This window comes from Cupressus sempervirens, chromosome 2 (assembly GCF_028749045.1).
Source record: "Cupressus sempervirens isolate cs-2001-9-10 chromosome 2, ASM2874904v1, whole genome shotgun sequence".
Classification (NCBI taxonomy): domain Eukaryota; kingdom Viridiplantae; phylum Streptophyta; class Pinopsida; order Cupressales; family Cupressaceae; genus Cupressus; species Cupressus sempervirens.
The window spans coordinates 635,722,891-635,733,311 of NC_143119.1; the positions used below are offsets into that span (position 1 = coordinate 635,722,891).

General features: G+C 34.3%; 1 pseudogene across 1 annotated transcript; it reads left to right on the forward strand.

Annotated features, from left to right (window-relative positions):
- Positions 1-3,675: 3,675 nt before the first annotated feature.
- Positions 3,676-8,718, forward strand: LOC149574979 (uncharacterized; annotated as a pseudogene). The gene is made up of 5 exons (XR_016360116.1): positions 3,676-4,175; positions 5,141-5,881; positions 6,986-7,186; positions 7,305-7,358; positions 7,443-8,718. The product of XR_016360116.1 is annotated as an uncharacterized LOC149574979 (transcript).
- The last annotated feature ends 1,703 nt before the right edge of the window (positions 8,719-10,421 follow it).

The window sequence follows — 10,421 nt, forward strand, 5'->3', positions numbered from 1 at the left end:
GAAATCATCTCCTACTTATCAATTGATGAGCTTAAGGGGCTTTCTAATGAATGGTTCATAAGGCACAACACTTGGTGAAGGTTTTGCAAATGGGGTTGCAAGCTTTGGGTTTAACTGTGGAGGAAACTCCGTAGTTAAGCACACTCAGGCTAGAGTAGTACTGGGATGGGTGACCTCTCGAGAAGTCTCGGTGCTTCACCCCTGTGAGCATCACCTAGATCCAATGAGTGCTAAGTGTTCCATTTATTCTCATGAGAGATGGATTCATGTTGAATCACTACTCATGAAACATGGGTCATCGAGTTTGACTCAAAAATCACACAGTTAAATCCTGATATTCACATCACAATTTGACTAGCTGTGGAAATCATCTCCTACTTATCAAATATTCGATTGACTAAATAAATTATAGATACTAAAAAATAATATTTAAAGAAAAAGCTAAAACCTAAATCAATTTTAAAAATTAAAAGTTAAATAAATAGAGATCACAAGGTGAGCCAATGTGGAGATGACAAGTACTTTTTTAAAAATAAATAGAAAAAGAAAAATAATAATAAAAGGTGAAGATTCAAAATATAATCTAATGTGAACAAATTAGATTATTAATCATTTTCAATTTAAATAATATACTATTTGCTAAAATCTTTTAAATAGATTATTAAATATTATTTATTTAAATTCAATTTATCAAATATGGAAAAAATAATCATTTTAAAAAACCCATAAAAAATTCTATTATGAAAATTTAATAAGAGAAATACAAAAGAATAATATGAAAAAACAACAATGTATCTAACAAATATAATCTAATGTGAACAAATTAGATTATTAATTATCCTTATAATGCCTTCTTCAGAAGTTGGTAATCGTGATTATGAGTAAATAATTAAAACTATATTTTTACCGCCAAAATAAGTAAAATTTGCAACAATTTGGTTAATTGAGTAGTCAAAATATTATTGTTCTATTCATATTGGCTTACTATTTGTTTGATTCCTTAATAATTCTCCATCATGTTTTCTTCATTCCAAATTACACATTCTCCTAATATATACCAATACTTCCTAATGTATTTTTACCCCCACATTATTATAAAATTTAATCTTTATATACTCTTAATAAATATATTTTAAACATAATTTATCTCCTTCATCACAATATTGGGACTCTTGCTCTCACAAAGCTCTTCTTATTTTCAATATTAGACATACACAACCTATTGAAAGAGAAATAATGTTCATTCTATGCAATTCAATAGTAAGTATTTTTTTTGGTGGGTCTCCAATTCATGTAGACACTTAGCTTATGATAACACATTTAAAATAGTGAAAGAAACAAAGCTCTATCTATCTATCTATCTATATAGTGTATATGTTTCAATATATAATATTTTTGTAACAATAAAATAATATGAATGAACTAAAATTAAAGCAACAAAATATTTTATCTTTAATGTAGATTAATAGATTGGAAAAAAAAAACAATGAATCTTAATTCATTATAAAGTAACACAAGAGTAAAATTTAAGATTGAGGATGATGCTCAAGAACATAAAGTTTGCAACACTCTCATGGGAGTGCAAATAGGCTCTCTCGCTTCTTGCTTTATATCTCTAAACATCTAATATTCTAAACAACTAATATTCCCAATATTGAAGACAATGAGTCTCTTGTAATGTCTTTGTAAATGAAATAATAGATATATGGAAAGGAAAATATAATTTCTAACAATTTAAGGATGACTTCTATGCTTGAAGATTCATGCTTAAGACAAAACTACCTTATTCTCTTTTTCTATTTGTCTTTAAACAACTCCTCCACTGTTCCACTCACTTTATATCCCTCAACCTCTCTAACTCATTGTTTCTTATTCCCCCCTCCTCTCTCTAGAATTTTCTCCTACTTAAAAAATTATAATCAATAATTTTATGGTATTATATATTCAAAGGTTGACTAAAGGAATGAAAAGGTGGAAATTTATGTCTAGAGAGTTAGATTGGGAAAAAAAAAAACATTTAGAAAAACTAAAAAATAGCAACATGAGATTTTACTTACTATATTTTATCAAATTATAAATTTTGAAATTTATTTATTTTAAACTTTTAAACTCTAGAATTTTAAATTTGAGTTATCATATTATAGTGTATACTTAAAGTTTTACTTATTATTGAGTATTGATATTTTTAATATGTATAATTTTTTATAAAATTATTTAAGAATTAGACTTTTAGTTTTTTCATTATGATATGTGATAGCTATATATTTCAATTTTTTAAAATCGTTTTTATAAAATTTTAATAATAATTATATTATATTATAAATATAATGTAAATAATAATTAATATTTCTATAATTTTTAATTTTATTATTAATAATAGATTTTTTTTCAACTAATAGTTGAATTAAGATTGGTGTCGGAATTGGAAGAAACCAGCATTGAAATTGATATAATTTAGTCACCAATAGATTAGTGTACACCACTTCCATCAAATCCCCATCATCGAATAGCAGATCATTGATCTTGGCCAAGAAATTTCAGTCATTGATGTAATTCACTTCTCGTGGCAAGAACTTCATATTAGATACTTTGAAGCCAAGTGAGTTTTTGAACATAGACAAAATATCACCATTAAAACTCCCATTGAAGAAATATACTAGCACATACAACTTGATGAAACCCCCAATGTTTTTCAGCTAGCAAGATGATTTACCTTGTTCTCTATGTTAAATCCCTAAGAATTGTCACCAAAATACACAAAATCAACAAATAAAGGAACACCAATTGATAAGTTCAACACAATAGTTGATCAAAATCATAATACAAATTGATCAAAGATCATCCTTTGAGAAAATAAAAGAATCAATTTGGAAAATCTTTACCTCCTTTCTCACCACATATCTCATACTATTGTTTCCATTCGATCACATCAACGTCTCTAAAATGAATGATCATAAATTTATACAGAGAGATATAAACATCAGGAAATAGTTGCAGACAAAGATTCATATAGAAGGAGATATAAAGAGGAGTACAAGGGAGATACAAAGAGAAATAAAGACACATATACATAGTAGAGATGGAGTGAATGAGAGAAGGAGGAGGAAATAACATCAATAGATAGAGATATAAAGAGATGAAGATGAATAGAGAGTGATGGAAATAGATAGAGGTAGATAGAGCTAGAGAGATATAGGTAGAAAAAGCTACAAAGATGTCGCTAGAGATAGAGGAATAAAGAGAACTAAAGAGAGGTAAATAGAACTACAAAGAGTTACTCAAATAAAGGTTCATAAAGTTATTCATAAATCATAATGCAATTCTTTTCTATTTACCCTTTTCTCTTTACATATTTTTCATCATTGATTTCAATATATCTTCAGCGTACCTGTTGCACCCCAAAGTACCATTGCTAATAATAGATCTACCTTTCAAATCTTCTCATTAGTAGTCTCTCTCTCCACCATTGCCCACCATTGCCCACCGTCTGATGAAAAATACAGCTCCTTGATTTTGAATTCAAATAAGGAAACGCCTACGGCGTAATAAAAATATGGACTGAATCTAAGACGTATGTATCGAAATCAATTGATGCATATTCTTCTACAAATCGGCAACTTCAAATCGCAAGCAGTATATGTGTATAAATATACACTTACCGCGGTATTCCATTGTCACCATGCCCGATTGTGTTTTCCACAAGCATACGTTGAAGTCAATGCACTTGGGACCCCTGCGATTCCGAAGGGGAAGTGGGGATGAAAGACGAAAATATACGGCAATGCACTGACTGAAATTTGCCATCAAAAGTCGAATTTTGCTTGACCAAGCTCTTCCACAAAGTTTATATTTATAACCCCAGGCTTTCTTGATATAAGCACAAGATTTGTTCTTCAGTTTCCCAAAAAACCACATTTTCGTTTGTGTGTTCTGGCTGAAGTGCGTTTTTTTAGCCATATGAAACTTGTTTTGTGAAGTGGGTCGACCTGGGAACATGGCCTTTCTTTGCACAAGGGCTTTGCTGGTTTTGGGGGTTTCCATGGCGGTCGCCCTCCATTGCGCTGCTGCGGTCAGTCATACTGTGGGAGGCGCTTCCGGGTGGACTATTCCCTCGCGCAATACTCTCTACACTAGCTGGGTGGGCAATAACACCTTTGAAATTGGAGACAGCCTTGGTAAGTTTATGTGCCTGCTTTCTATATTGTAAATCTATTCATTTGTAATTAATGAAACACTTCTGACTTCTTGTTCTAATTTTTTTCATAATGCATAAGCTTGTTCTTTCTTTTTAAACTAGATTTATTAAAATGTGGTAGTGTAGCTATACTAGAATTTCATAATTTTTACTGAGAATGATAGTTTTATGGGAGGACTCAGACGAGATGGAATTGAGAAACAGCTTTTGTTTTGTCTGGGCTTTCTACCTTGTAGTATCATTGGAATAAGACAGACTGAAGGATGTGTTTAAGCCTTAAGGTCGCTGTTTTTCAGATTTAGGACAAATAAGACCAGTTTTCCTTCTTGTGTCAGTGATGAAGGGTGTGTTAAGATCCATGTTTTCCAGAATGTGCATTCTTTTCACGTTAATGACGACTCATGAGAGTGGGGATAGATGTTTATGGATGATTTGGATAAGATGGATTGAGAATCAAGCTTTCCTACTGGCTTTCTAGCATCTAATATCATTAGAATAGGATGCAGAAAACCCATTTTCTTCCTTGTCTTAATAAACCTAGGATGTCTTGGCTCATCCCAGATTATCATAATGGCAACCACTCCTTATGAGCCCTTGATTAAGAAAAGCCTTTGTTACAAGCTTTTAAGTGAACAATGGAGGGTTTGGACTTGAAATATAGACACAGGTAGACATAGGATATGTGTTACATTGATTCGAGTTTTGTTTACTTTGTTCTCAACTTCAACAATATATGTTTATATTCATATGACTGATTGAGCCCTTGATTACGAAAAGCCTTTGATACAAGCTTTTAAGTGAACAAGGGAGGGTTTGGACTTGAAATATAGACACAGGTAGACATAGGATATGTGTTACATTGATTCGAATTTTGTTCACTTTGTTCTCAACTTCAACAATATATGTTTATATTTATATGACTGACTTCAATTTTGCTTATTGCAGTGTTCAATTTCACTACAAATGCCCATAACGTTCTTTTAGTGACTCGGGCAAATTACCACAATTGTAGTACGAGTGGTCCCTTGGAAACATATAATACTGGACCTGCCACTGTTCAGCTCCATGATCTAGGCCCTCGCTACTATATCTGTGGCATTGCTGGTCACTGCAGCGCTGGGCAGAAGGTAGTAATCACAGTCTCAGCAGCATCACCATCACCACCAATATCAACAACAATACTAACACCAATATCAACAACAACACCAACACCATCATCACCACCACCAATATCAGCAGGAACACTAACACTGTTCCCACTAACACCGTCACCATCACCACCACCAATATCAGCAGGAACACTAACACTGTTCCCACTAACACCGTCACCATCACCACCACCAATATCAGCAGGAACACTAACACTGTTCCCACTAACACCGTCACCATCACCACCACCAATATATGCAAGAACACTAACACCGTCGCCATCACCACCACCAATATATGCAAGAACACTACTACCGTCACCATCACCACCACCGATATCAACAACAACACTACCACCGTCACCATCACCACCAATATCAACAACAACACTAACACCATCACCATCACCATCACCACCAGCTGCTGTGATGAGTTATCCTGTGGGAGGCAGGACTGGGTGGATTGTGCCTTCTGGTAATTTGCTGCTATATGACAACTGGGCTGCCAATATAACCTTCCAACTTGGAAATTCACTGGGTAAGTTTAGGTTATAAGTGTTAAATCAAAGTTGACTATTTTTTTTCAGATTTGATTTAATTTGTTTGTAGTGTACAATATTTAAGGGCTTTTGTGTCTGTTATAAGCAGTCAAGGGTTTAGTTAAATATTCTAAATAGGGGTGCCTTTCAGGCCACTGTTTTTCAAAATGTGATTGCTTATTTTATGAGGATTTGAGAGATAAGGATGAGTTGTTTTGGGGAGGTTTCAGACGGGATGGATTTTAAAGTCAAGATTTTGTTTTGTCCAGACTTTTTAAGCTTGTCACATCAATGGAATAGGACTATTTTCTTCCTTGTGATAGTGATGAAGGGTGTATGCCTAGGATGGCTTGAATTATCTTGGATCATCAATACCAACATCCACTTTACCTCATGACCCCTTGAGTAAGCACAGCCTTCAATACAAAGTTCTAGGTGGGAACAAGGAAGGGTTGGATTTGAAATGCAGGCACAGTTACACGTAGGTTATCTCATATATGTCACATTGATTTGAGCTTTTGTTCACCTTGCTCCCTTTATTGATGAAGTTTACTTTGAGATTGAAACAGAGTTCTCTGATCCTAGTAGAATACTCTTGCTAAACCTCTCTAGGCTTCTGTTCATCAAAGATCGATTCTGAATGTTTCTTGATCAAAGAACAATGCAAGTGTGATCAGAAACGTTGATGAAAAACAACTACACAATCAAATCCAGAAACATTGAGAATTAAACTATATATCCTGGAAATTTATTTTCTCTTATCAAAGTTCGGTTTGCTTTTTTCCTAAAATGCATTTAGTTTTGAACCAACATTGGCCTTCATGGTAAGAACAGAGGGTTTCTGTTGTAAGCATTGCTAATGTATCTACATCAGCTCTACAAACTAAGTGTCAAAATGCCATCCTTGTCTGGCAGGTTGTATTATGGATCTAATGAATTAAAATGTACTTACTTATTGAGGAGATTGATATTATAGATGGACATTCTAAAATAAGCTCAGTTATGGATGGATTGTTGGCTTAATTGAATTACATGAACATTTTGTTAACTTAATAAATATATGTATATTTTCATATGATTGATTTTATTTATACATATTGCAGTGTTCAACTTCACGACAAATGTCCATAACGTTCTTGAAGTAACTCAGGCAAATTAGAATAGCTGTACTACAACTGGTCCCTTGAAAAGCTATACAATTGGACCTGCGACTATTAATCTGACAGAACCTGGTGCTCACTACTACATCTGTGGCATTGCCAGTCACTGCAGCGCTGGGCAGAAGATAAAAATCACAGTTTCTGGTAATCAGAATTGGTTATGGCTTGTTTAAAACTTTAAGAATATGTGAATTGAAAATTTAGGAAATAAGCATTATTTTCATTATAAGTTTTAATAATTTAATTCTCCTCTTTGATGAAGGAGAATTTCTCAGTCTCAACCGTCAGAAGAATTGGATGCCCTCAATTGAAGCGGGTAAGTTTGGAGTTCAGATTTTTTCATCTCGTGACCTTTAACACTAGATTACAGCATTAAAATTGGGTATGGATTTTATTGCAGCTGTAGGAGTCGCATCTGGTGTCTTCGTTATCTCATTTATCATTTTCATTTACATTAGAATTAATAGAAAGAAAAGGGATCTGCAAGAGGAGGAAGACATTAGAGGGTATATGGATCCTCTTGACTCAAGACATACTTCAGTTGAGAACTTCTTACATGCAGGAATTCCTACCAGATATTCTTACCGTCAGATCAAAAGATACACTAACAATTTTGCAACGAAACTTGGACAAGGAGGTTTTGGTACAGTTTTCAAAGGTGAGCTTCCTTATGGATGTATGGTAGCCATTAAAATTCTTGACAAATCAAAACATAGTCGAATCCAATTCATGAATGAAGTAGCTACCATCGGAAGGATCCACCACTTGCATCTTGTGCGACTTTTGGGCTATTGCTTCCAGGGTTCTAAGAGAGCTTTGGTTTATGAGTACATGGTCAATGGTTCCCTTGAAAAATATATCCATGGAGATGATCAAAATGTCTTGAACTGGAAACAACTGCATTTCATTGCCATGGGTACAGCTCGGGGCCTAGCATATCTACATGATGATTGCCGAAATAAGATTTTGCACTGTGACATAAAACCCCACAATGTGCTGTTGGATGCCAATTTCTCCCCAAAAGTTGCAGATTTTGGTTTGGCAAAATTAACAGATAGAGAGGAAAGCCATGTGTCTCTTACAGGAGCTAGAGGTACCCCTGGTTATGTGGCTCCAGAGGTGTGGTCTAGAAGCAACGGGCCCGTGACTGACAGGTCAGATGTGTACAGTTATGGTATGTTGGTGATGGAAATGGTTGGAGGAAGAAAGAACTTTGACATGAAAGCAAGCAGGTCCAGCAAATTTTACTACCCAGAGTGGGCATTTAAACAAGTGGAAATGGGAGAATTTCGAAAGTTGAGGGAAGAAAATATAGTAGATGCTGACGATGAAACTATAGCCAAGAAATTGAGCATGTTGGGACTGTGGTGTATTCAGTACAGCCCTTCTCAGAGGCCTTGTATGAGTAGAGTGATTCAAATGTTGGAAGGAACTGTTGATATAGCCATGCCTCCTCAGCCCTTTCCTGTCAATACATCAATTGAAACAGAAACCTTGACTGAATCATCGTCTCTTCATTGATGTGTGGTCATATGCTATCATTCATTACATCTCATCTATGTCACATGGCATATGTCAATTGTTAAATGAATGCTGGCCTCAACCCTTCAAATTGGGGACAAATTAGCATGGTATCTAATTTACTAAGCAATATAGTTTATCTGGTTAATGGTGCTGATGCAGCAAGTACCCTCTACTCTCCTCATCACCTCTTCTCTCGGTAAAATTGTTTGCATTCATAAGACCTATGAAGGACCCTATTTCAAAAAAGAAAACAGACATAGATGCTTTATCCATAAAAAAAACAATATATAATCTCAACTAAATGAAAAATACCCCAGTTTCATTTAATCAGAAACGGATAAATAATAAACAAGAGAGAAACATAAACGCAGGAATGTCCATTCTTTCATTTTCAGCAAAAAGATTGTATCCCAAACTTCTGTATGACACTTTCTCTCCTAATCAAAGACTCACTCTATCCCAAATCAAAAAACTCTCTCTCCCAAAAGCCATCTATAACCCCGCAAAAGGAAAGAACCAGCCAAAAATAGAAACATCTGAATTCCACAATTACAAACTAAAAATGCACAAATAGAAAAGATGAAGACTGACAGGTAGTGGACCATCCATTAATCAAAGCAGCTTGGAGCCTTCATGTTTTGTAAGGTGAACTGCATTGAAATTTTTTTATAGACAATATTTTTTATTAGATAAGCATGGAATTTTAAAGCGTCTGAATTTATGTACAGGGAAAAAGACAAAGAAAACAGAATCCAGCATGACAACAAACAACCACAGAACAACTACAAAACAACAAAAAACATGCCATCACAATATTATGCATGGTGCTTTTAAGATTATAAATTATATCTACTCTTGGTACAAATTATGTCAGTGAGGTCCATGTTGCACGCAATAGATTTCTCTATCAAAATATGTTATTTATCTGAAGATCTTGAATCTCAGCTCAGTAACACAGAGAAAATCTGTTCAAGCTCTGCAATTTTTATAATTGGTGTTGGAGTTTGATTGTTGTAAAAGAAACTGTAAAAGGAAGAATGGTAGTTACTGAGAAAAATGAAAACAAGATATGTGAAGTACAAAAGATTGATTCACAAATAGAAGTCTAGTATGAGTCTTAAAAGTAAACCTTGTAATATATAGTGTTGATTCATTTTCAGGATCTTGGAGAACATTTTCAGTCCCTTAAAAAATCCTTCAACAGAATTTGAGCCTCCTTAAGTTAGAATAAGTTGTATGGTGGATAATTATTGTGAGTGTTGAAAGTGAATTTCAATGTGCTGACAGCATTCATGAGAATGGTCCAATCTAACTTCTGTGCACCATGTTGATTTTATTATTAGACTTGCCTCATGAGGAGTAAAGACGTGAGGGAAATTCTGATTGTTCTTTGAATGCATCTTACCCTTTCATTTCATCACTAACTGGTGTTGCTGCAGTATTCTTTGTCCTATAAGCACAATGTAGAGCACAACATGTCATTTATGCACTCAATCTTAAGATCATGTACACTAAAAGAGGGGTAAAATTTTTATTGAATACCAAAGAGAGCAGAACAACATAAGAAACAAAGAGAACTACAAAGCTTTATCCTGGTCCACAAGTTGAGCCAGCATCTGAGATAAATCAAGGGGAAGCATCCTATGATCAATAATATTTCAATCCGGCCCATGCTCAGAGGCCCATTTAGCCAGACTATCAGCCACACTGTTCCACTCACGAGGGATATGCATAAAAGACAAAATCCAAAGAATTGCATAACTGAATGATCTGTTGAATAAATAGAGCCAAATGTCAATCCACATGCATAAGGTTCCTTCTATTCAATAAATTCACAACCACTTGCGAGTCAGTC